General features: G+C 46.2%; 1 protein-coding gene across 7 annotated transcripts in view; it reads right to left on the minus strand.

The window, feature by feature from the left end:
• Positions 1–27,232, minus strand: part of ADPRM (ADP-ribose/CDP-alcohol diphosphatase, manganese dependent) — a 381,091-nt gene that overhangs the window by 306,562 nt on the left and 47,297 nt on the right. For all 7 annotated transcript variants that reach the window (XR_012328492.1, XR_012328489.1, XR_012328490.1 and 4 more), the window contains exon 4: positions 2,334–2,437. The gene's annotated coding sequence lies outside the window, so the exon portion shown is untranslated. The remainder of the gene's footprint in view (positions 1–2,333; positions 2,438–27,232) is intronic.

The raw sequence follows: 27,232 nt of genomic DNA on the forward strand, positions 1-27,232 counted from the left end.
ACATCTGTACAAAGATTTGTACACAGATGTTTATAGCAGCTTTATTTGTAATAGACAAAATCGGAAACAACTAGGGCTTCCCTGGTGGCACAGTGATTAAGAATTCGCCTGCCAATGCAGGGGACACGGGTTCGAGCCCTGGTCCAGGAAGATCCCACGTGCCGCGGAGCAACTAAGCCCGTGCACCACAACTACTGAGCCTGCGCTCTAGAGGCCACGAGCCACAACTACTGAAGCCCACGCACTTAGAGCCCGTGCTCCGCAACAAGAGAAGCCACCTCAGTGAGAAGCCCACGCACTGCAATGAAGAGTAGCCCCTGCTCACAGCAACCAGAGAAACGCCCGCGCGCAGAAACGAAGACCCAACGCAGCCAAAAATAAAATAAATAAAATAAAATAAATACATTTATTAAAAAAGAAAAAAAAATTCTATGCTAAAATTGGAAACAACTGAATATCCGTCAATCCTTCAACAGGTGAGTAGATACACAAATTGTTGCATATCCATACAGGGGATTAGTACTACTCAGCAGTAATGAACTATTTTTTTATTGGAGTATAATTGCTTTACAATGTTGTGCTAGTTTCTGTTATACAATGAAGTGAATCAGCTATACTATACTTATATCCCCTCCCTCTTGGACCTCCTTCCCACCCCATCCCCTCATCCCACTCATCTAGGTCGTCACAGAGCACTGAGCTGAGCGTCCTGTGCTCTATAGCATGTTCCCTCTAGCTATCTATTTTACGCATGGTAGTGTATATATGTCAATCCTAATCTCCAAATTCGTCCCACGCTCCCCTTCCCCCACTGTGTCTACATGTCTGTTCTCTATGTCTACGTCTCTATTCCTGCCCTGCAAATAGGTTCATCTGTACCATTTTTCTATATTCCACATGTATGCATTAATATACGATATTTGTTTTTCTCTTTCAGGCTTACTTCACTCTGTATGACAAGCCCTAGGTCCATCTGCATCTCTACAAATGACCCAATTTCGTTCCTTTTTATGGCTCAGTAATATTCCATTGTACATATGTACCACATCTTCTTAATCCATTCTTCAGTAATGAATTACTGATAAAGCCAACGACAAGGGTGAATCTCTAGATGATAATGCTGAGGGAAAGAAGCCTGATGTAGGGACTTCCCTGGTGGCCCAGTGGATAAGATTCTACATTCCCGATGCAGGGGGCCCAGGTTCGATCCCTGGTCAGGCAACTAGATCCCACATGCATGCCGCAACTAAGAGTTCGCATGCCACAACTAAGGAGACTGTGTGCCGCAACTAAGGAGCTGGTGAGCCACAACTAAGGAGCCTGTGAGCTGCAACTAAGGAGCCCGCAAACTGCAACTAAGAAGCCCACCTGCTGGAACTAAGACCTGGTGCAACCAAATAATAAATAAATAAATAATTATTAAAAAAAAAAAAGAAGCCTGATGTAAAAGAGCACATATTGTATGTTTCCCTCTATATAAAACTCAAGAAAATGAAAACTAAGCTAGAGGAACAGAAAATAGTTCCCTGCAGGTGGGGCGGGAGTGAAGGGAGTTGGACAGGGAGAGAGGGATTTCAAAATTTAGCACAGGGATTAAGAGAGTAGCTGCTTATCTTACTCGCCATTCCAGATTCCATAGTAGATATTACCAACTGACCACAATGCTTTCCTGCATATACAGGCATGTACCACACCCACTGATGTTTGTCCTGAGTCCTTCTCCTTGGGTCTGCCATCAGATGACTGAGCCCTGGGGTTAGTCCGTACTTTTGGCATTCATTTCTTCATCCTCTCTGCCAAAAGGTCAAATTTATCTGCCCAAAGGCTCAGTCCAGCTTGGGAAATGTATGGGAAATATACCACCTCCCCTTGCTGTAGCTGCTTTCTGTAGTCCCAGCCTCCTAGAACAAGGGGACTGCCACGGGGTCATGATGGCCACAGCTGACTGCAGGGATAACAAAATTGACATGAAGGCAAAACAGACTGTGGAGGCTGTTTCTGGGGAGACGCGGAACAACTCCTTTGGTGCACCCTGTGATGGCAGGGATCTCTGTCCATCTGGTTCTTTGATATATTCCAAACACCTAGCACAATGGTTGGCACGTAGTAGATACTCAATAAGTACTCACTGAAAGAATGAATGATAAACATTCTAAATTCTTCTTCTTTCTCTTTTTCCCATCAAAAGACCATTGGTTTTTCCATTGATTTCTAGCTGTTTTTCCACTGAGAGCAGAGATCAATCTAATATCACTTGTTCACAGCCTACTACTGCATTGCAAATGATTTCAAGTCAGAGCCTGGCAAATCTGGGGCCACTAGAGGTGTCTTACCTGAAACATTAGGTTGTAGCAGTAGCAGGAGGCAGGAGGGGTTTGAACAGAAAGTGCCAGATCTCTGGGTCCCAGGCAGGCCCACGGATGCTGCACGCTGACTTCTGGGGAGAAAGATCCATACATCTTTGAATTTCGTTAAAGAGTGTCAGTGCTGTGTTTTTGTGATTATGGGTATGACATGAAAATTAAACTACATTAGTGTTGTTTACAGATTTTGGAGAACTAAGACAGGGAGAAAAATTTATGAAAACTCATTTTAGCCGCATAATGCTAATTACCTATTTACACGAGCTACTTACCATTAATTCATAATTACTGTATACACAAAGAAATTGCACATACATTACATCTATGTCAGACGGATTCCAAGGCTTTATTTGAAACACTGTGAAGGATTTGGTCTCCTAATTAAGCATTTGCCCGTGACTTTAAGAAGATTTGCCTCATGCATTTCAAATCCCAGCCGACATTAGGATCACTTGGGGAGGTTTTAAAAAAAAGCCAATGAAAAAGAACACGATATTTGGGATTTGTTTAAAATGATCCAACACAGAAAATGGGGTGGGGAGCAGGAAAGATGAAACAAAATTGATGAAACGCTGATAATCGTTAGAGCTGACTGATGGAGGTTCATTCATACAATTACCTCTATTTTATGTATGTTTTAGAATTACGTCAATAGAAAGATATGTGGGGAATTTCTTTGCACAGCTGTGAGAGGACAGAATACACTGACGCAGACCTGGGGATATGGATGTTTCAGTTACTGGACACTTCCACCTCCATTAGCACATTTGCGTTCCCTGCCACCAAAATAATTCTTACTTGAACAATTCTCGGTGGTTCTATCTTCTATCTCTATCTCTCTATCTATATATCTACATATCTATTATGTATGTATGTATCTATCTAATCTATCTATGTATCTCTATCTTTATCTCTCTATCTCTCTCTCTATCTATATCTATCTATCTATCACTCCCTAGACCAATTCAATCAGAACGTCTGACGGAGGGGGCCCACACATATTCTAAAGTATCCAGATGACCCTAATGTGTGGCCAGGGTTGAGAACCACCAGGAAGGGAAAGTTTCTCAGGGCAAACCTCAGGTCAATTTTTTTTAATTAAATAAGCTGCTTTGACATGTCTACGAGAGCACAGACTACACACAGGAAGGCCTGGGTGGCAATAATAATCACCACCAGTTACAACGTTTCTCATATGTGTCACTGGGTGGGTTCCTTTACGTACATAAACTCGTGTACTCTCCACAGCTACCTTATAAAGAAACTGAGGCTGGAAGAGGAGAAGTAATTGTCCCAGGGTCAATGTCTCCTAAGTGGCTGAGCTGGGATTCAATCCCTATCAATCAAAACTCTTTCTGCTCCAGCTTCTCTGAGTGTCGAAACAGGGGAATTAAGAGGTCCATGTCTCTTAAGCCACCAACCATCTGTCAACCCATCCTCTGTTTATTTGTCTCCGCAGCCTCCCTGGATAGCTTATGTTCTCACTCTTCTAACCTACATTCCAGCTAAAGTGACTTCTTTCACCCTGCTTCTCCAAGTTTCCCCATTTCTGCTTATAAATGTTCAAAACCCTTACAAAATGATAGTATTCTGTTGCCCACACCCACTTTGGGTGGATCTATAAAAATCTGTCCTAGAAACGGTTTTCCTTTATTTAAAAAACATGTTTACCACATTCCATGTGTCATGTTTATAGCCACATGTTTGGTCAGGTCTCAGAGCAGTGTGACAACAAACCAACAGAGCTGAGTAACCAAAATTAATTCCAGAATAACTCAAGTTCTTGATGGCATGTTTAATGTCCGTAGGTGTAAGACGTAAGGTGACTACAATATAAGGGGAAAGGGCAAAGGTAACTAGTTGTGAGATGGTGTCTACATTCTACTGGAAGTGGTGCAATATTGATTCTAAGTAAACTGAGAAGACAAAAAATAAAAGAGAACAAAGAGAAACAAATAATAAAATGGTAGCCCTAAATCCAAGACACAGATTAAAAGAGATTGTGCCAATGGATTTTTAAAAATTATTATAAGTTGCCTACAAGAAACTCACTTTAAAGATAATATTGGTATGTCGGGCTTCCCTGGTGGCACAGTGGTTGAGAGTCCACCTGCCGATGCAGGGGACACGGGTTCGTGCCCCGGTCCGGGAGGATCCCACATGCCGCGGAGCGGCTGGGTCCGTGAGCCATGGCCACTGAGCCTGAGCATCCGGAGCCTGTGCTCTGCAACGGGACAGGCCATAGCAGTGAGAGGCCCGCGCACCGCAAAAAAAAAAAAAAAAAAAAATTTAAAAATTTAAAAAAATAAAGATAATATTCGTATGTTAAAAGTAAATAAATGGAAAAAGATATATCATGCAAACTAACCAAAAGAAAGTTGGAGTATCTATATTAATAACAGACAAAGCAGACTTCAGAGCAAAGAAAATTACCAGGGATAAAGAGGGACATTACATAATTATAAGAGGGTCAATTCACCAGAAGGCAGAACAATCATTAATGTATATACAGCTAATAACAGAAGCAAAAACTTACGGAACTGAAAGGAGAAATGGAAATAGACTAATTCACAATTTGTTAGGAGACTTCAGCTCCTCACTCAATATTTGATAGGACCAGCAGAGAGAAAACCAACAAGGTTTCAACTATAAACTATATGGTTCTTCGGTCCTATCAGAACTGATAAACCATAAAACAATGGACTCTAACTGACCTTTATAAGACATTCCAGTCAACAACAGCAGAATATAGATTCCTTTCAAGTGCACATGGAACATTCACAAAAATGTCTATGACAGACCATATGCTGGGTCATTGAACAAATCTTAAATTTAAATGAATTGAAATCATACAATATATGTTCTCTGATTATAATGTAATTAAAATTGAAATCAATAATAGAAAGAAAAATTTCCACCCAGGGGACCGCCCTGGAGGTGCAGTGGTTAAGAATCCGCCTGCCAATACAAGGGACAAGGGTTCGAGCCCCGGTCCAGGGAGATCCCACATGCTGCGGAGCAACTAAGCCCGTGCACCACAACTACTGAGCCTGTGAGCCACAACTACTGAGCCCATGTGCCGCAACGACTGAAGCCCATGTGCCTAGAGCCCATGCTCCGCAACAAGAGAAGCCACCGCAATGAGAAGCCCACGCACCGCAACGAAGAGTAGCCCCTGCTTGCCGCAACTAGAGAAAACACACACACAGCAACAAAGACCCAACACAGGCAAAAATAAATTAATTAAAATAAATAAATAAAACTAGATAGCTTAAAACATATTAAAAAAAAATTTCCACCCAGAAGGAGAAGAGAGAGAGAGAAAGGGCCTGAGAAAATATTTGAAGAGATAATAGCTGAAAACGTCCCTAACATGGGAAAGGAAATACTCAAGTCTAGGAAGCACAGAGAGTCCCATACAGGATAAACCCAAGGAGGAACATGCTGAGAAAAATCTCCAAACACTTGGAAATCAAACAATACACTGCTAAATAATTCAAGGGCCAAACACGAAGTCTCAAGGAAAATTAGAAAATATTTTGAAGTGAACAACAAATACAACCTATTTGTGCAATATGGCTGAAGTAAGGATTAGAGGGAAATTAATAGCTTTAAATGCTTATATTTGAAAATAAAGAATAGCTCTCATGAGCATAGATGTAAAAATCCTCAATAAAATATAAGCAAGTTGAATCCAGCAATATATAAGAAGAACAATATACCACGACCAAGCAGAGTTTATCCCAGGAATGTAAGGCAGGTTAGACAAAAAGTACTTAGACCTGGCAGCAAAAGAATGATTCATTCTTAAAGATTTATAAGTTGGACTTCATCAAAATTAAAAACCAGAAAAGGTTTTTGTTTGGTTGGTTTTTTGGCAGTGAAAATTGCAAAAGATACTGTTAAACAAATGAAAAGAGAAACTACAGTCTGGGAAAAAAGATTTTCAAATCACATACCCAACAAAATTCTTGTATCCAGAGTATATAAAGAATTTAATATATACAGAATTCTCAAAATTCAGTAAGAAGAAAATAACCCAATTTGAAAACGGGCAAAAGAGTGGAACAGACACTTCACCACAGTTCACCACATGAGAGTAAATATGTTCAACATCAATAAGCCTGAGAAAAATGCAAATTAAAGCCACCCCAAGACACCACGACATACTTATTAGAATGACTAAAATGAAAAGTACTGACAGTACCAAGTGCTAGCAAGGGTGTTGAACAGCTAGAATGCTCATTCATTGCTGGTGGAAATGGAAAGTAGTCCAAGCCACTCTAAAAAACAGTCTGACAACTTCTTTCTTTTTTAAATTGAAATATAGTCGATTTACAGTATTATGTTAGTTTCAGGTACAGCAAAGTAATTCAGTTATACATACATTTCAGATTATTTTCCATTATAGGTTATTATAAGATATTGAATATTGTTCCCTATGTTATACAGTAAATCCTTGTTGAGTGTCTATTTTATATACAGTAGTGTGTATTATGTTAACCCTATACTCCTAATTTATCCTCACCACTCCCCTTCCCCTTTGGTAACCATAAGTTTGTTTTCTATGTTTCACAACTTCTTATAAAGTTAAACACACACTTACCAGATAACCCATGAATCCCACTCCTGAATATTTTCCTCAACAAAAGTGGAAAGTTATGTTCACACAAAACCATAAATCTTTATAGCAGCTCTACTCATAACTGCCCCAAACTGGAAACCGCCCAAATGTCCTGTAAGTAGTGATTCAATAAACAAACTGTGGTACATCCACACAGTGAAATACTACTCAGCAAAAAAAGGAACATGGGGCTTCCCTGGTGGCGCAGTGGTTGAGAGTCCGCCTGCCGATGCAGGGGACGCAGGTTCGTGCCCCGGTCCGGGAAGATCCCACATGCCACGGAGTGGCTGGGCCTGTGAGCCATGGCCGCTGAGCCTGAGCATCTGGAGCCTGTGCTCCACAACAGTAGAGGCCACAACAGTGAGAGGCCCGCATATAGCAAACAACAACAACAACAACAACAAAACATTCTAGGCTTTGCAGTCCAGGTATTATCTCATTTTCCCCTTCCCCCCTCCTCCCCTCCCCCTCCTCCTCCTCCCCTCCCTCCCCCCCCTCCTCCTCTTATTCTTCTCCTTCTCCTCTTTCCTCTTCAACAAACCCTCTAAAAACATAAAAACTGTCCTGGCCGCAGGCAGTACAAAAGCAGGCAGCAGGCTGGATTTAGCCCCCAGGCTGCAGCTGGCTGACCCCATCCTAGGTCAGTAATTCTCAAACATTAGTCCTTGGACCAGAGATGAAGAAGCATAGTGTCCTGCTGGTAAACTGGCTCTCATAAACCAAAACCCTCATCTTGCAGCATTTGCCAAGTTCCATGGTATAAAATGCTCCCACCGTGCCCAGTCTCAGACTACTAATGTGATGTCACTGAACCAGGGCTGTGAAGAGACATGCCGAGTCTGCCAGCCAGGACCAGGCAGCTCCAGCCCATCACTTTACCGGCATCGGCTGGGAAGCTGCTTAGCAAAGCACCCCTGGAAATTCTGGCACCGAGTACGGGAAACACTGTCCTTGGTTCTATGAGGTAGCAATCTGCTGATCCAGTCATTCAACAATGTTTATAGAAGGCCCTGTACTAAGCCTTAGGAACGTCCCCACCCTCCAGGAGGCCAGAGTCTAGAAGAGACCTCACAAGCGGGCATTTATGACAACAGACTGTGATAAGTGGGTTCAGATGCTGAGACAGCACAAAGAAGGGGCAGCTAACTTGTTTGGGAAAATTATCCATGACTTGCAAATAAGACAAAAAGATGACTGTGTGGCCATTTAAAGCTATGCTGGAGCATTTTCTAAGAAGCCCACTGGAGGGTCACCTGACCTCTATGGGAACGTATCTTTGACAAATTCTTGAGTAGAGCTTGGGCATAAAATTAGAAGTTAACTCATATAAAACAGGTCAAGAGAGATTTTTTTTTTCTGTCCAGTAAATAAGTATAGAAATAAAAACTGACACTAATACTTTCTAATTCCAGTATGATTAAGTTCTTTATATACCACAGCTAGGAAGGAAAATAAAGTGAAAAGAACAGGATCACCTTGCCTAGCTCTGGTCCCCTACATTGTGAAACCTTGGCTATTTCCCATAAACCTGCAATATCTCCCTAACAATATCCACGTACCCTTGATTTTTACTATGCTGATATCTGAAGATATGCCATGACCTTTAGGATTATGATAGTGATCTGAGAAAGCTGGTGTTTTTCACCATGAAAAGGCTAATTTAAACTTGATAAACTTGGTGATTTTGCAGCTTTTTTCTTTAAATGCTCATTGTGTTTTATATTTGGCAAGCCAGCCCTTCTGAAGCCTAATTCTCTGACATCTTTGAAAGTAAACTTTTTCTTTCACTTCCTAAACACTATCATCTCTGAGTCTTTGATGGAAGATAACGCAATGGGTGACTTTTTATTGCCCTGTTGGATATTAACCAGTTTTACACTGCATTGTAAAAGGTGAATTGGTACTTTTATCTCAGCATTCTTTTTTCCACTGACTGCATAAATCCCAATTTTTCATATCTTTAGTCAACCAGCTATTTTTCTTTCTGTCGATTCCCTCATGTATCAGGTAGCTTCAGCTGTGTAACAAAACCCCAAACTGAATGGCTTCAAACAAGAGCCATTTATTCAGCTCCTGATTCTTCATGTTGGCTGGGAAGTTCTTTTGGTCTGGGATGGCATGAGTAGACTCTACTGGACATGATTATGGACCTGTAGTTAGCTGGCAGGACACCTGGCACCTGAGTGATCTAAAACGTCCTTGCTTACGTGTCAGAGGATTGGCCAGCTTATGACCAGAGCAAGAGGGACAATTGGAACTGTGTCTCCCATCATCCAGCAGGCTAGCCCGAGCTTTTTATATAATGGTTGCTGGATTCCAAGAGCAGCAAGTGAGGGCAAGCACCAATATGCAAGTACTTTTCGAGTTTCTGCTTATTCCTCCTTTGTTATTGTGTCATTGGTCAAAGGATGTCACAGGGTGGGAAGGTATAGATACAGGGAGGCGTGGATAAATTGGAGACCTTACTGTAACAATTTATCACACCTCATTCATGAGTTGAATGAAAGTTTGGCACATGTGTTAGAGAATTAGGCTCTTACAGGATAAAGAGATGCCCAAGGGGAACCCTGTAAAAAGACAGGGGTCAAAAAAGTGAAGAAGCAGTGAAGGGAAGTGTGCTCCAGGCAGAGGGAATAGTACATGCAAAGTCCTAGAGGTGAGGCTGCAAAGCCTGCTCCAGAAAACTGCACACTGTGGCTGGAACGAAAGGCAAACCTAGTCTACCTGGATTTAAAACTTCTAGGTAGGCTATCAATGGCCTAATATGAAACTTTAACTGTTTTTGCTTTTTTTAACTTTTTTGCTTTGTTTTTGCTTTTGTTACTTATCTCTGCCTTGTGAAAAGAGCTGTATGCCCTGGAAGAAGCGAGATGGTCTTTGGTTGGTTGAGGATCAAGGTGTAATGGGCCATCTGGTCTACAATGAAAGAACAAATAGAGGGAAGGCCTTGCCTCTGGGGAAAGGAAGGATTACTCACAGACTTCAAAGGAGGTTCCAGGAAGAAGGGAAGAGATGCAGATATTAGAGGGGATTGGCAAGAAGCTGGGTGTGATCCCGGGGAATTTGCCCAAGAAGGGGGAGGGCATGCACTTGGGAAGAGCTGGGGGTGGGGAGAACCTGGCAAAAGACCACTGTGAAGGGCCTTGTGGTAGAATCCAGAGGCTGCATAGGCTCCCAGCCTCCACCGTCTCCACTCAAGCTACTCCTCCCGCGGTGGCCAGTGAGGACTTTGCTTTGACAGCACCCAGCAATTTCCCATTGACGTCTCACCTTGGTCCCTATCTGAGTACCTCATCCTGGAAAACCCACTCTCTATGTCCCCCAAGCTCCCATAAGCCTAAGAAAAAGATCGCTGGGGACCCGGCATGCTAGTGAGACAGTGGATTAAGGGGCATCCCCTTCCTTCTGTATCTATTTTTTAGGGTCTGATGGAGTGAAGTAAGACTGCACTGAATCAGCCAAAGAATCCCAAGCCTTCGCTGCCATGGACGATTTCACAGGAGTACACAGACCAGCTCAAACTCCTAATCCCCTCCCCAGAGGCAATCACTGTGAGTTGTTCCATGTGTGTTATTCCAAAAGCTCTGTGTGTATTTACACCCACTGAGCCTTGACATCCACAACTGTGGATTTCAGATGTGTTCTCAAACAGTTAAAGAAAGAGGGGGAAAAGCCTAAACAAACAACCTAGGTCTTATAAGAAAACTGGATGAAAGTCGCTGGGTTGGCTCTCTGAAAGGATTGAGTGATTTTATGCGAAGTAACCCATATGGGGTTGGGGGGGTGGCGTCGGTGGGTCAGGTTCAAAAACAGTGGGGATGAGCGATGTAGCTTCATATCCAAAGTCGCTCTCCCTTAACTGCAGGAAGAAGTGTCAGTCAGCTTCTACAATTACTGCCTTGACACCTCCATCCGGCTCTCCTGATCACAGAGAGGAAAGAAAGCTACAGTGACTTGCAAGGAATGGGCCCCTGGGAGAAGAAAATGAGATTCTCCCCCTTAAACTCCAGAGGGGAGGGAGGAGCAGAGAAAGCCAGATTGACAGGGGAGCAGCTCAAAAGCTAATTAAGTCTTCACAGGAGCCAAGCGGGCCTCTCGTTGGTTCACTGCCAGCAAGCAAAGCTTTTCGATGTTGCTCTGAAATCTGGGCAGGCAGAGCCAACTCCAGGCCCCAGAATGAGGGCTGGTGTTACAGTTGCCAGAAATCTCAGGAAAGGAGGAAACTAAGAAGGAGCCCCTGGGCAGAATGAAGATCACCACCTAATTGTGCAAAGACAGCGTGAGAACGGCATTCAAAATCTTATCTTGAGGGCTTCCCTGGTGGCGCAGTGGTTAGGAATCTGCCTGCCAATGCAAGGAACACGGGTTCGATCCCTGGTCCTGGAAGATCCCACATGCTGCGGAGCAGCTAAGCCCATGTGCCACAACTGCTGAGCCTGCGCTCTAGAGCCCGTGCTCTGTAGCAAGAGTAGCCACCGCAGTGAAGAGTAGCCCCTGCTCACCGCAACTAGGGAAAGCCTGCACACAGCAACGAAGACCCAACGCAGCCAAAAATAAATAAATAAAATAAATAAATTTATTTTAAAAATCTTATCTTGATATGTAAATGATTCTGTCAGTAAATAACTGTATTGTAAGCAAAGGGGGCAAAACCCATCCCCAAATGATACCCTCCCAGTCCACACCATGGATCAGGCACCACCTAGTGTCAGCTCCTGGAATTACAAGCACAGGCATTACGGGTTTGGCTACCTTTGCAAAGCTAAATCACAGAGTAACCATAGTACGCACCCACAGCTTTTCTTTTACTCTGACCTTGCTGTAATTACACACCCACCTCCTGCCTCACTCTTTTGGTCTCTACAAAGGGCTAACACAAATAATGCTAATAATGTTTCCTTGCATTTGGGTGACCTTTCAGAATCTACAAAGCCCTTTCATATAAATGACCTCAAACCATGGGTAGGAGATAGGCAGGAAGGTGTAATGATCTCTGTCTTACCAAGAAAGAAAATTAAGGACCAGAAAGACAAAATAACCTACTCAAAGTCAAAGATGATTTCACGAGGGAACCAGTGCTGAAACGCACCTCCTCACCCCACCCACACCTCCCACCACCGCTCCAGCTCCAAGTTCAGAGCTGTTTCCTCTGGTCTCACTACAGCCTCTTGACTCACAGCTCACAGGAGAGTAAAGCAGGGAAGCCCAGGCCTGGCTGCAACCAGAGTCACCTGTGGAGCTTCAGACACACAGCAGGGCCCAGGTTCCATGTCCGGAAATTCTGATTTAACCAGTGTGGGGTAACACTGGGGCTTCGGTATTTTATAAGGCTCTCCAGCTGAGGTAACATGCAGCCGGGGTTGAAAACCACTGTGTTAAAGAAATAAAACAGCAGGAGAGAAAGCCATCTTGCTTCAGTCTCAGAGAGCTTACAGCCACTAAAACACCAGACATGCCAGAGACTCCTGAATGTCACGGAGGCAGAATCCAGAGCTGCCCTTCTGATGCCCATCTCCTCAACACACATGGCTACATGCAGACAGACACACAAGCACACAGAGATACACAGAGATACAGAGAGACACAGACACACACGGACATACAGACACACAGACACAGACACATATGTATGACAACTTGACAATATATCAGGGACACGTTATGCTTTTCTGGATTAGGACTTGCCCTCCTTTCTAAATAATTCATACCCAAACCTAAACAGGGGATTCCCAGGTTTCTACAGCCCCTCCAGGATTATGGGACCCCTCTGCATTTACTGAGATCATCACAGAAATCAGACCTCAGGAAACCCCCAAACTCCAGCCCACTCCCTGCTCTCTCTGCTCAGAGAATCAAAACATACACAAAGGTCTCGGGTCAAGCTGTTCATGCCACCAGGAAGAGGCTGCCCCCAGAGCTGTCCACACAGAAACTGGAACAACTGGATTTCTTGAACTTCAAGTGTCACTTGGGTAAGCCACGCAACATTTTCTGTGCTTGGTGAAGACTGAGTTAAAGCCAAGGCAACAGTAAGATACCTGCCACCCCCTGCACCTGTCCGGCCAAGAAGCCAGTGATGCTGGGGCTGGGGGTGGCTCTGTGTTCAAATGCAGTCTCCACTCCATTCCTGGGGCTAGGAGACAGCACCCCGCTAAGGCTTCAGGTCCGCTGGGCGTGAGTACAGAGCACTCATTCATGCATTCAGTAAATATTTATCAAGCCTTTGCTATGTGCCAGGCTCTGGGTATATAGCAGTGAACCAAACAGACAAAAATCCCTGCCCTCATGGAGGTTCCATCCTAGTTGGATGGACAGACAGAAAACAAGATAAAAAATAATATACACACACGTTAGCCAGCATTAATGCTAGGGAAAAATGAGGTAAGAAAAGGCCAGGATGACTGTTGGAATTTCAGATGGATGAGAGAGGAGGTGACAGCTGAGTAAAGCGTGAAGGCAGTGAGAGGGCGGCGTGTGGGTACCTGGGAGAAGACGGGAACAGGAGATGCAAAGGTCCCAAGGTGGCAGCAGGCCTGGGGAGCTCAAGAAATGGTAAGGAGGTGAGTTCAGAAGGAAGGAAGCAAGCAGGTCATTAGGGCCGTGTCTACCTTGCAAGAGCTTTGGCTTTTACTCTGAGATGGGAGATCTACAGGAGGTGAGAAAGGGGAAGTGGAAAGGAAAGAAAAACAAATGGAAGAAGAAAAAATATAAAGAGGTCTGTCTCTGGGAGGAAAGCAAAGGGGAGAGAGCACTGAAACCCCAGTGGGTTGCTCTACTCTCCATGGCCACCCTGTCTCCTCTCTGCTCGTCCTTCCTGGTTGACCAGATGCCTGAGCAGGCTTTGCCCATCTCCTACTGCTGTAATGTTCATCACTGTCCCAGAGGCACCTGGTTACATCCAGAGCTGGACCTGTCCCATGGGCTCAACCTTTCTACTGATGGACTGATTCCTGTCTGATGCTGGAAGGAAGGCAAAGATCCCAGGAAGTAAAGGGGCTCAGGGGTCTTTGCTGACCCAGCTGGAGCTCCAAAGGTTGGGTTTCTCTCTGCCTGGGAGACTGGGTATGAGAGACAAGGAAGGGCTTCACCCCACACCAACCTCTTATCAGGCCGCCACCCAAGCCCCAAGGCACCCATCAGCCCCTTCTCAGGGCCAAGAGAGAATGTGACATCAGTAAAGTTGCTCCCCATCCATCTATCTCACCCAGAATGGAAGGATAGATTTGGGGCCTGGCCCTCCTGACAGTGGCCCAGGTTTCCTGTCCTTTAATGTCCACACTTAAACAGTTCTAAGGTCACCCAGGGCAGAATGTAGACTGGTGGGACCAACCAGTGACTGAGGGCAGCACATCCGAGTGAACCAGGGGTAGAAATAGATGCTGTCTCTCAAACTGTCTCACAAAAGCCTGGTCCCCAGTAGACTAGTAGCCTGACCCCCGCTCTTTCCATGGCCCAGCACTGCAGGGGGCCAGAGCCCCACTAAAGCACTCAGTACTGCGGGGCCTCTTCTGTCCTCTGGGGAGAAAGCTTCAAGCCTCCAGCAATCCCCTGACATACACTACATACAAGTTCTAACTCAGAAGAATGGACACTCTGTAAAGACACATTTAGATGCACCCTGATACCTCTGTAATGATTCCAAAAGTGTGGGCATTGGAGTTAGCCCAAACGGGGATCCAATCCAGTTCTGCAGCTGTGTGTCTTTGGGAAAGCTACCCGACTACTCTGAGCCTCAGTTTCCCTAGCCTGTAAAGCATGGAAGGTACAGAACTGTTGTGAGGATTACATGGCATGTTCTGTTATGTACAGTGCCAGGCATCAGAGCCCTGATGTGGCAGCGCCCAGCGTGACGCTGACAATGGTGCGGGCAGTGAGACTCCTGCAGAGAGGGAGGCTGGTACCACCTGGGCATGCAGCTTTCTCCCTGGCCTTCTCTAGGTCCAGCCACGAGAGCTCCTGCCCCACCCGTCTCTGCCGTGGCAGGACCACACCTGCACCACGCCCAAGGCACAGCTCGCCCAGACGCAGCATCCCTAGATGAGGAGCCCTCTGTTCTGGAAGGTCACCTTCCACAGCAGTCCTGCAGCTGAGCCAAGGGGAGCAGAGGAGTCTAACAGGATTAGGTTAATGGGGTCATGGCCAGGGTGGCCTGCCTGTGTCTTAGATGCTTGCATTTTTCAGCTGGTGATTAAGAGGCAGGCTCTGCAGGATTCAGGCTCATTACTATGTAATTGAATCTCCTCCCAGACACCAGCTGAGGGATGGGGAAGTTAAGTACATTTCCGAAGATCAGGAAGCCAGTCAGGCTGCCATCAGAGCTCCGTGGGGACAGTTCCGGGATGCTGGGAAGTGTCAGGTCCTCTGGGGACAGCGTTTGAGCAGAGAACTCTTTCTGTCAACTGGTGGCAGCCCCAGTAGCTGCTCTGATGAAGTGCCACCCCCTTCCTCTCAGCATCCATCCCGTTCTCAGCGCTGCCCCCGGGCCTCAGGATAAAAGCGCGGGGCTCCAGAGGAATCACGGGAAGAACCTCGGAGCTGGGGTAGCTGGACTGGGGTCCTTCAGCCGAGCTGCTGGGGGGCTGGGGCTGAGAGGGGTGGGGAGGCAGCGTGACTAAGTGGTTAAGGGCGAGGCTCTAAAACCCAAGTCCACCATTTACTAGCTCAGTGACCTTGGGCAGGGTATTAACCTCTGTGTGCCTCAGTTTCCTCATCTGTAAAATGGCAATAATAAAATTACATATCTCACAGGTTTACAGCAAAGATGTAAAAAATACCAGGCATAAAACCCTGCGCAGGTGCTCGTGGCTGGTCTCTCTTGGCTTCCGGGCTCCCGGGGGCTGTGCCAGAGCACAGCTTTTCATGCCTTTCTCAGAACTCAGCAGGAAGAGAGCAGCATTAGGTGCACACGCCTGGGACTCCACGGGGAGGTATAAGAAGCCCTCACTATATTCTAGACGCTGAGCTAGGTATCTACTTATAAGGTCTAAAGTGCACTTCATGGCATCCAAGGTAAGTACATGTTATACGGAAACAGGCTCAGAGACTCAGGGAGGAAAGGACCTTGGCCAGGGTCTCACACCCACAGCCAGCAAGTGAGGGGACCGGGGTTTGAACCCAGGTCTTCGTGACTTCACTGTTCACATTCTTACGGAGTGAATCTTGTGATGCTTTAACTGATGGAGGTCATAAGTTCCAGGAGAGAATCAATAGGAGGGTAGTTGAAGAGGCTCTTATTCCTCCTTGTCAGGGGAGCATAGAGGTCTCAAGACAGGAAAATAAACACTATACATTGCTAATGTGTCACTCGTGACTGCATTGCTTTTCCTTCTTTATTCCTTTTTCCGTGTTGACCCAGGCACCTATGTCCTTTACAGCACTGTCTGCAACACTCTGTCTGTGGGTAGAGAATAAATTTACAGAGGCATTCCAGAGGGATCATCACAGAGACCTTAAGGCAAGCTGTCTTTAAGGAGTGAAACCCTGGTTTGCAATGCAGTAAGTACAAAAAGCAAAAGGGAGTTGCTAATTCCACTATTATTTAACAAGAGGCTTCTCAACCTCAGCACTAGTGACATTTTGGGCCAGTAATTCTTTGTTGTGGGGGAATGTCCTGTGTACTGTAGAATGTTTAACAGCATCCCTGGTCTCTAGCTACTAGATGCCAGCAGCACATACACTCCTTCCCCGACAGGAGTTGTAACAACCAAAAATGTCTCCACACATTGCCAAATGTCCCCTGGGGAGGCAATAATGCCCAAGGCTGAGAACCACCAGGCTAAGTTGTAACTCTGCAGTTACAATTTATATAATATAATGCAATTTATGTAGTAGAACTCTGTAAGTTCTAGCTATGGCAATAAGATAAGAAAATTAAAGTGAGTTAGTTATAACAGGAAGTTAGTTTACTTACTTATGTAATGTAACAAATTTCAAATGGATTAAAGAATTCAGGTCTTTTAAAAATCAAAGAATTAAAAGATATAGGAGAATATCTAAACATAGTCTAAGTATTAACACTTTTAAATCAAAGACAGCATAAATAAAAGATAAAATTCAACATGACATAGTCTCTCTATATATTAGTATATTAACCATCTATGTTCTACGTGACATATGAAGGATTAATAATCCTACATTAAAAATAAATGTTACATATAGATAATAAAAGACCACTGCCCTTGTAGAGGAAAAACAAAAAGCAAAGAGTATGAACTGGATATGCACAAAAGAAGGAAGGTAAGTAGTCAACAAACTTTAAAATGTCTAATATTTTTTAGTAACCAAAAAAAAAAAAGTAAATTAAAACAACTGCAACGTACCTTTGCATATACAGTTGACAAAACTCGGTTTTAAATAGTAACATCCAGTTGTGGGGAGAATGTGCAGAACTTGGCTCTGCAGACAGGAATTTATGTGGTTTTATCTTTCCAAAGGGGAGTCTGGTGTTAAAACGGGCACATTTTTGACCCAAACATTTCACTTTCAGAAACGTATCCAGGAAGACAATCATGATTGTGTACAAAATGCATCATCAAGATTGCTCTTCACAGCAGGAGGCAGTTGGTTGCATCAATGATGCTATATCCATACAAGTGAATCCTGTGCAGTCTGTTAAAAGGATGCGCAGACAGTGTTTTCCAAACTGGCCTTTCCCAATCGCAAGGGGTTCCCTGAGCTGCTACAGCAGTTGCCTCTGGTCGGGGGGCAAGAGCAGGTGAGACTGAGAGTTTCCCATTCCTATTTCAACCAGTCCACCTCCACTTCTATCTGTTTTACATATTAGGTTTACAGAAAAAGTCCTTCAAAGAATGCATTCCAGAGCTAAAAGAGTTTGCATAATGTTGTTGTAGAAGAGCACCCTGGCAGAAAGGGCATGGGTTTGGGGGTCAGACAGATCTCGTTACAGTCTTTGTTCTGCCACTAAACTAGCTGTGTGATCTTGGGCAAGATACCTGATCCCTGTGCTTTGGTTTCCTCATCTGTAAAATAATAATAATAATGGTAACTAACTTATCATCACTATTGTGAGAACTGAGATAATACATGTGAAGTGCACAGACCTCAGCACATAATAAGCAGCAATGAAGGGTAGCTACTATTATATTACATATTATATGTCTAATGAGATGCAAAAATGTTCACAGATACACTGAACAAAGAAGATCATACACAGTATAATCATACACATCAATGTATAATAGGCCACATGTGAGAAAATGTATATATAAACACTAGTGCTAATGTTTGCTGGGAGGTAGAATTACAGGTGGTTTATTTATATTTTTTAAATTCATTCATTCATCTCTTTATTTTTATTTTTGGCTGTGTTGGGTCTTCGTTGCTGTGCGCGGGCTTTCTCTAGTTGCGGTGCGCGGGCTTCTCACTGCGGTGGCTTCTCTTGTTGCGGAGCACAGGCTCTAGGCGCACAGGCTTCAGTAGTTGTGGCACGCATGCTCAGTAGTTGTGGCTCGCGGGCTCTAGAGCGCAGGCTCAGTAGCTGTGGCACACGGGCTTAGTTGCTCCGCGGCATGGGGGATCTTCCCGGACCAGGGCTCAAACCCGTGTCCTCTGCATTGGCAGGCCGATTCTTAACCACTGTGCTACCAGGGAAGTCCCTACAGGTGATTTAGAGTTATACCTTTTTGCTTCCTCTCCCAGAAAGTGCTTTTCTAGATTACCAAGACCCCGCATCTCTTTACGTGTAGGAGGGTCATCTGATATTGACTCCCATTTCTTTTCACAATGTTCTGACAGTCTAGACAGAGCTAGGCTTCACCTTTAGCCTATTTGATAGGTAGGATTTATATCATCTTCAGGATTCACCTCATCTGCTAATTTTGGGCATTTAGGACATGATACATTGGTGTCAATGTATGTGGGGATCATTAAACCCAACTGAGCACTGTCTCATGGGAGCTAGTGGAAGGATGCTGTATGTAACAGGATGCCAGCATCGCAGAAGCCCCGAGGACAAGTATCTCCGAAATGCGGCAGCGATGAGAGTGCTGATGTGCCAGCCGTTTCTCCTGCCTCTTTTGATATAAGTGCTGCTGCTTGTTATGGGATGTCCTGGGTATTCCAGTAGGAGAGGGCAGAACAGCAAAGAGATTTTAGAACGTGAGAAAGGGCACGGCCTACATAAAACTATCTCAGATTTATCTCTTTGAGCTGTGCTGAGGCCACAGTATCTGAGAGCCATCAAGAGGGCAATGAAATGGCCTAAGAATCTCCAAATCAGCATGACCCCTCTCATGTGCACTGCAGGAACACCACAGCTCCTGAGGGGAGTGCGTGCATGTGTGTTTTGCAAGGGATTAGGGGGTTGAAAGGATCCAGGTCACGGTGTCCAGGTCTTTTGCCGAGCTCTCCAGTAGAGCTCTCTGAGAGGATGCACGTGTGCTGTATCTGCACTGTCCAGTGTGGTAGCTACTGGCCATATGTGTGTAGTGAGCATTTGAGATGTGACTCATGGGACTTTGTGAATTTTTAATGTTACTGAAGTTGACGAATCTATATTTAAATAGCCATGTGTAGCTAGTGGTCACCTCACTGGACAGCTCAGCACAGTGGTGAGGAACACAAAGTCTGGCTGCAGATGGCCCGGGTTTGAATTGCAGCTACTCTCACACTGACCAGATAAATTACTTAACCTCCCTATACTTATCTGTAAAATGGTGTGATGCTGGAGAATTACATGAGTTGCATACATGTAACGTGAGTTGCTGTACATACTGTGTGCTCATAAGAGCTCAGGACGTGTCATGGAAGCTCCTGTGCTGGGTTTCCTCCATCTGCCCCTCCTGACCCACTCTCTGCTCTTTCCGCCCCACTCTGTCCTCCGGGAGATTGGCCTTCATGGATAACATCAACAGCTCCCTTGCCCTCTGGCTTCCAGTTGGGTTCAGCCAATGAGAAGCGCTGAAAGGAAGCTGGAGGGTGGAGCAGAGAGAGGTCAGGGTGTTGATCCCCCTTCCCTCCTGCGTGGTCACCATGCTGAGGCCCTTCACTGAAGGCCACGCCCCTGTCAACGCTCTCCAGCTTCTGGCTTCACCTCCGTCTCCGCACCCCTCACGCCCAGAGGTGGTACGGATTTGCTCCTGGCTGCTTCACCAACTCTCTTCACTGGTTTTTCTTCATGCTACCCACGTCTTGGGAAACAGTCCCTGTAATAAGCTCCTCTCACGACGTAATCACTTCCGGCCAGACCTGCAGGTACCGTTCTTGTTACTCCCACTGTCAACATCTCGCTGTCCCCCATCACAACCACGGGGGGTCTGCAGGTACCTCCTAGGCTTCCCCCACTGAGGGGCTTTCTCTCTCTGATGGACCTCTAAGTCTTATTCACTGATCTCAGCTGGTGTGATCTCTAGAAGTGGGAAGATGATCACCAATGAGGAGAAAACGTGTGCTCTCTGCAAGAATCCCCACCCCCAGGAGACAATCAAATCCACTCTGCTAGCAAGCTAAAGCCAGAGAACATTCCAATTGCTGCTTTTCTGTGCTTTGCATGGGAATCGTGAAAGCCTGAATCCATTATCCCCTTTCCAGTGGGAGCAGTACTCTCCTCCACCCCACCAGCCTGCCCACTGTCACACCCTTAACCACGGCCATCGCCCAAGACAGGCTGGGATTAACTCTGTCTCCCTGAGGAAGAAACACAAGCTCTGTCTCTGCCAACCTCAGGCCTCATTGGCTGGAAAGATGGCCAAGGTCAGGGGTGGGTTGCTGGGTGCTCAGGGTGAGGAACAAGGAGGATGAAAGCAGGCACTGATCCGCTGTATCAGCAAATATTTACTATCTGACAGGTGCTGGTGCGCCTGTGAGGGTTTGTGCCCACAACTGGCAAAAGAAGTCAACTCTGGTTGATTTAAGGAGAAAAGTAAGATTTAAGGAGAAAAGTAATTAATTGAGGGGCCATCAAGTGGGTGCCAAGATGGCCACGAACCTGGAGAACCAGGTTCTGGAAATGGGCGGCTCAGAGGGAGGCTGAACCAAAATCATGCCAAAGAGCAGGTCACGTGGCTCCTGCCACCCAAGTCCCAGGCTCCCCAGCTTGCCTGCTGCCCCTGGGAACCAGATCTTGCAGGTGCCGTCACCCACATGCATCCTCCCCTGTCCCTGCTTCTTAGGGTCACCAGCTCCCGATCTGGAGAGTGAGACTGCTTGGCTGAATCTAGGCCATGTGCCCATGTCCCCTGTGCTGGGGGCTGGGAGGGCAGTACCTGGACCTTTCGGCCTCTGTGGAGAAGTGGGTTTTGTCTTCTATCAGGACAAGATGGCCGGGAATCCCCCAAACACAGGTGGGGGCGAGGGGAGATGCTGGACAGCCGTTCCCACGGGGTGTACGTGAATGAACGGCACAGCCTGCAGCTGACAGTCTCCAGACCAGAAATCGTCAAATGTTAAGGCCAATGTGCATATGAGTCAACCGGTGTAACTAGGTAAAAACGCAGATTGGCCAATCAGCCTGTGATGGGGGAACATACATGATGCTAAGGCAGGCGGTTCCCACACTGGTGCGGATGCTAAGCCAACGCTGGCGCCATGACCCACGTGCTCTGAGGGCACAGAGGAGGCCCTGACCTAACACACGGGGATGAGCTGAGTCTTGGATTACAAGGGGTGGGGGGGTGCAAAGACAAGGAGGGGGACAATTCAGGCAGAGGGAATGGAGTCAGAAAAGGCACCAGAGTGAGGCCTAGCGTGGGATGTACAAAAGAACTCAAAGAAACGGAGACCGGAACCTAGAGCCAGAGAGTGGGGAGAGTGAGGCCTGGGAGATGCGAAGGGCCTGGGTCACCTAGGAGCCTTCTGTGCTATTCCCGGGGAGCTCTGCTTGTTCCTTTCAGCCAGTGATTTTCAAACAGATCATGACTCGCTAGTGGATGGTGAACTCAGTTTAGTGGGTCCTGGCCAGAAGTTTTACAAGTGATATAGGATAGCAACTCAGGTAGTATCAACTCTTGAAAATTTTGCTTCAGTTATACAAATAAGCGCATTGTAAAATCAGGTGCAACGTAAAATAAATTTCTTCCTGTGGGTCAAGGTCACAGAAGTTTGAAAGCTGTGCTTGTGGTCAGAAAGGCGCTGTTTGAAGCTTTTTAAGGAGAGGAATGATACGATCAGATCTGCACTATACAAAGATGCCTTTGCTGCTGGTTGGATGGGGTAAGACCGGAGGAACGAGCCTTCGGGAGAGGGAAAGATGCTGAGGGCCTGAACTTCAGCAGTGCTCGTAGGAATGGAGGAGAGTTCCAGGCAAAACAGGTAAAGTCGGCACCAATTAGCCGGAGGCTTGGAGGAGAAGGGGGAGGGCTCCCCTGTTCCCACTGTGGGTGACCAGGAGGATGATGGTACCGTTACCTGAACTGGGGAAAAGGCGGGGGGAGATGCAGATTTCGCTGTTCGGGGAAGCAGAGCAGGTGGAGAGAATGAGCCCAGGGCTGGACACTGTGAGTCAACAATGCCTCTGCACCTCAAGGGGCCCTTTGTCCAGCATGTAGCCTGAGACGGGGGGCACCTACCCTAACAAAGCCCATCAGACATTGTCCCTGGGGCTGGAGCCTTGAGCAGAGGACACAGGACCGTTCATTCTGTAGGGCTGCCCTGGAGAGCGTCCAGTTCCTGCTCTGGAGGATCCTTCCAGAGAGCTGGTCCTTCAGTTTTCCACTAAATCAGTAAGCTTCCCGATCCCTGTCCTTCCTGATTAAATTAACCAAAGCCATTTTCTGTTGCTTGCCACCATAGAACTCGGACTGATAAATAACAGCCACTCTGCTGACCTCACAACATCTGGGGATTAATGAGGTAAGGTTTCAAAGTGCGCTGAAAACTGTAAAGTGCTGGTCAGATGTAAAGAGCTAGAACTGGACCACAATACCCTCTCCCTCAGGCCCTCTGTATCCGTTAGTGTTAGGATCCCATGCATTCCCCCACTGCTGAGACTTGCTGAGACCCTCAGGGGAGGCACTGTGTGGGTTAGGCTGTAAAGAGCCCAGAGCTGCGTGGTCCTGAAACCACCCACACACAGAGCAATTAACCCAAACCTCCGCAACCCACACAACCTACCAACACCCTCTGCAGGTGAGGGAGCATTTGTGATGGCTCTGGAAAAACAGATCTGGATCGAAGTGGGCCAGGAGAAAGGGGCGGAGGGTGACCAGGCAGGGGGACTGGCATAAGCGACATCACAGAAGCTGCAACTCTGCCACCCTACTCAGTCGCTGCAAGCAGCCTGGTGTTCTCGTGGTCTGTGCAACAGAAATGGGTGGGGGGAGGCTGAGGTCCTCCCTGTGAGTGTTACCAAACCGCACTCGGGTCCATTCGCCTGAGCACAGCAAAACCAATCTACTGGTACCGGGTTTCAGTGAAGGAAAAGACAGCACTTATTGCAAGGCACCAAGCAAGCAGCACAGGCAGTTAACGCTCAAAAGACCAAAACTCCCCGATGGCTTTCAGGGAAGCGTTCTTAAAGGCAAGGTGAAGGAGAGGGCTTGCAGAGTGCCTGATCAGCTCATGGACGTTCTCCTGACTGGTTGGTGGTGAGGTAACCAGGTGGTATTTCAGGAGTCAACGGCATCAACCTGGTTGCACCTGGTCCGGGGTCTACGTGCTGGAGAGGAGAATTATCCAGCCCAGATATGAACAATGCCGAAGTTGGGACACTGCTCAAAAGCCGTGGTTCTCAAAGTGTGGGCGGTGTCACCTGGGAAATTGTAAGCGCTGCGTATTTTCAGTCTCCTCCCGTCCCGACTGAATCAGAAATGGGATGGGATCCAGCAGCTTGTATGTTAACAAGCCTCCGGTTTTCTCCACATCCTCACCAAGGCTTGTTACCTTTCCTCCTTCTGATAACAGCCATGCTAATAGGTGTGAGGTGATTTGCATTTCTCTGATGATCAGTGAAGTTGAGCACCTTTTCATGTACCTGTTGGCCATCTGTGTGTCTTTTTTGTAGAAATGTCTATTCAGGTCCTTTGCCCATTTTTAAATCGAGTTGTTTGGTATTTTTGCTATAGAATTGTGTGAGTTCCTTTTCTATTTTGGATATTAACCCCTTAGCACTTCTGGAAAGCTAATGTATAACATTGTGACTATAGTTAACAATACTGTACTATATACTGGAAACTTGATGAGAGAGTAGATCTTAAGTACTTTCACTACAAAAAAATAAATAAAGGAAAGAGAATGGTAACTATGTGAGGTGACGCGTACATTAATTAGCTTGATTGTGTTGATTGTGGGGATAATTTCACAATGTATACGTATCCCAAATCATCAAATCGTACACCTTAAGTGTATACAATTTTTAATCGTCAATTATACCCCAACAGAGGTAGGGCGGAAAAACAAGAGCAAACAAGCCTTCCAGGTGGTTCTGACGCTTCCAGGTGGTTCTGACACTAAAACTTGAGAACCGCTGGGGGAAAGAGATCAAGAGGGGCTGAAGGAAAGGGAGGTGAGGAAGGGCAGGGTGGGGAGAGCTGGAAGCAGACACATGCCAGGCTCTGTGCTGGGGAGGGGCCTCAAAGGCGGTTAGACACAGGGAATGTGACCCACAGAGATGAGCGTCAAGATGGGAGCACATAGAGCTGGGGGTGGGGGGCATCCAGAGTGTTAATCCCGGACGGAGGGCTTAAGAAAGGCCTGGGAAGAGAGGGGGCTCCAGAGGGAGGAGTAGGGAGAACAGTGTGGGCCAAGGCAGAGAGACCTTTGGGAGCGTGTTCCCTCCGGAAAATTGCAAGATGTCCAACACATGTCGAAGAGGTGGGGGGAGCTGGACGAGGCGACAGCAGCCAGAACAGAAGAGCACTGTTGCTGGCCCAGCAGCCCACTGGTTCTCAGCCCTGGTGCAACCCAAGGGTCACCTGGGGAACCTTGAAAAAATAACCAATGCCCAGCTCTTACTCAAGGGCCGCTGAGTCAGAAAGGGGTGGAGGAGACCCGCAGAGCATCATTAGATTTTTTAAAGCTCCTGGGTGATTCTAATGGACAGCCAGGGTTGAGAGCACCTGAGTTAGAACCGTGACTAGAGGGAAGTGGGAAGATCTTAAAGGGGAGCAATTTACACCATTATTTCATTTGATTCCCCACTATCCCGTTTTACAGATAAGAACATCGAGGCACAGAGAAATTAGGAGGCTTGCATAAAGTCACAGAGCTAGTCAGATGATGAGACCTGTATTCAGAGACAGGAGATAAAGGCCTCCGGGGCTGGCAGGCAGGGGCCAGCAGAGCTCAGTCCCCAGGGCCAGGGAGCTTAGTGGTAACTCTGCCTTGACCTGCAGGAGGATGACGGAGGAAGGAACAAGAAGACTTTGGCTTATGTCCAACCAGGGAGTGGACAGCGGGCTTGGAGAGGGCTGGACTCAGTGAGGGCTGTTCCGTACTCCTCTCCCAAGCAGCACAAACTGGGCTCTGCACCTGCTCCCTCCTGGAGCCTGGTGTCTCTCTGCAGCCTGGACCCAGGCTCACTTCCCTCCTCTGGCAAGGCCCTTTCAGTTTTGCTGTGACAAATGCTGCCCTGGGTGATGACGCCTAAGGGCGGTTGGAAGCCCTTCACAGTTTGCCAAGCACTCACTCTGCCTCAGGAAGGCCTCTGATGTGCCAGGGTCTGTGCTCAGACCGGGGTTGTACGGGGGTCAGCCTTCCAGTGTGAGAAACAGGAACGTAAAGAGATAAAACAACACTGCAAGCCAAAGGTGGACCGAGATGTAACCAAAGGGCACGGATAGATCAGGGAGGGGAGCAGACTGCAGCCAGTCTCAGGAAGCTGCTGGGAGGAAGAGCAGAGCCCCAGATGGAAGATGAGGATGAAGGGGAAGAGGGGCATCTTAGACAGTCTTATTTACTCCTCAGAGCAACTCTGAAAGGTAGAGTTGGTTATCATCTCTGTTTAATGATGAAGAAACTGAGGCTCAGAGAGGTTCAGTAACTTACCCAAGGTCACACAGCAAGGACATGACAAAGCTGAGACTCAAAGTCCTCGGGAAGGAGCCCATGCCCTTGGAGCAAGGAAGTGACTAGAAATCAGGAGGGGACTCGGAGCCTGGCTTTCACCACAGGGGTCTGCATTGGAAGAGCTGACAGCCATCTATTTATGGCGGCAACCGTTAAATCTCCAGCATCCCACTCCATTCAGTGCTTCCCCACCCCTTCCCCATCTTAATCCCTATAATTTCTCCTTTAGAGGAGGATCAGCCAACTGAGACAAACAATTATTCCAAGTTTCAAATAAACATAACCCTGGGAGGTAAGAATTCTTTTCTAAGCCTTTTCTCTACGAGAGACTTGGCCAGGGCCGGCAAAGATAACCACTCCAAACTCTTAATTAGAGGAAAACATAGGCAGAACACTCTATGACAGAAATCACAGCAAGATCCTTTTTGACCCACCTCCTAGAGAAATGGAAATAAAAACAAAAATAAACAAATGGGACCTAATGAAACTTAAAAGCCTTTGCACAGCAAAGGAAACCAGAAACAAGACCAAAAGACAACCCTCAGAATGGGAGAAAATATTTGCAAATGAAGTAACCGACAAAGGATTAATCTCCAAAATTTATAAGCAGCTCATGCAGCTCAATAACAAAAAAACAAACAACCCAATCCAAAAATGGGCAGAAGATCTAAATACACATTTCTCCAAAGAAGATATACAGACTGCCAACAAACACATGAAAGAATGCTCAACATCATTAATTATTAGAGAAATGCAAATCAAAACTACAATGAGATATCATCTCACACCAGTCAGAATGGCCATCATCAAAAAATCTAGAAACAATAAATGCTGGAGAGGGTGTGGAGAAAAGGAAACACTCTTGCACTGCTGATAGGAATGTGAATTGGTACAGCCACTATGGAGAACAGTATGGAGGTTCCTTAAAAAACTACAAATAGAACTACCATATGACCCAGCAATCCCACTCCTGGGCATATACCCTGAGAAAACCATAATTCAAAGAGTCATGTACCAAAATGTTCATTGCAGCTCTATTTACAATAACCAGGAGATGGAAACAACCTAAGTGTCCATCATTGTATGAATGGATAAAGAAGATGTGGCACATATATACAATGGAATATTACTCAGCCATAAAAAGAAACGAAATTGAGCTATTTGTAATGAGGTGGATGGACCTAGAGTCTGTCATACAGAGTGAAGTAAGTCAGAAAGAGAAAGACAAATACTATATGCTAACACATATATATGGAATTTAAGAAAAACAAATGTCATGAAGAAC

This window comes from Tursiops truncatus, chromosome 20 (assembly GCF_011762595.2).
Source record: "Tursiops truncatus isolate mTurTru1 chromosome 20, mTurTru1.mat.Y, whole genome shotgun sequence".
In the NCBI taxonomy this organism is placed as follows: domain Eukaryota; kingdom Metazoa; phylum Chordata; class Mammalia; order Artiodactyla; family Delphinidae; genus Tursiops; species Tursiops truncatus.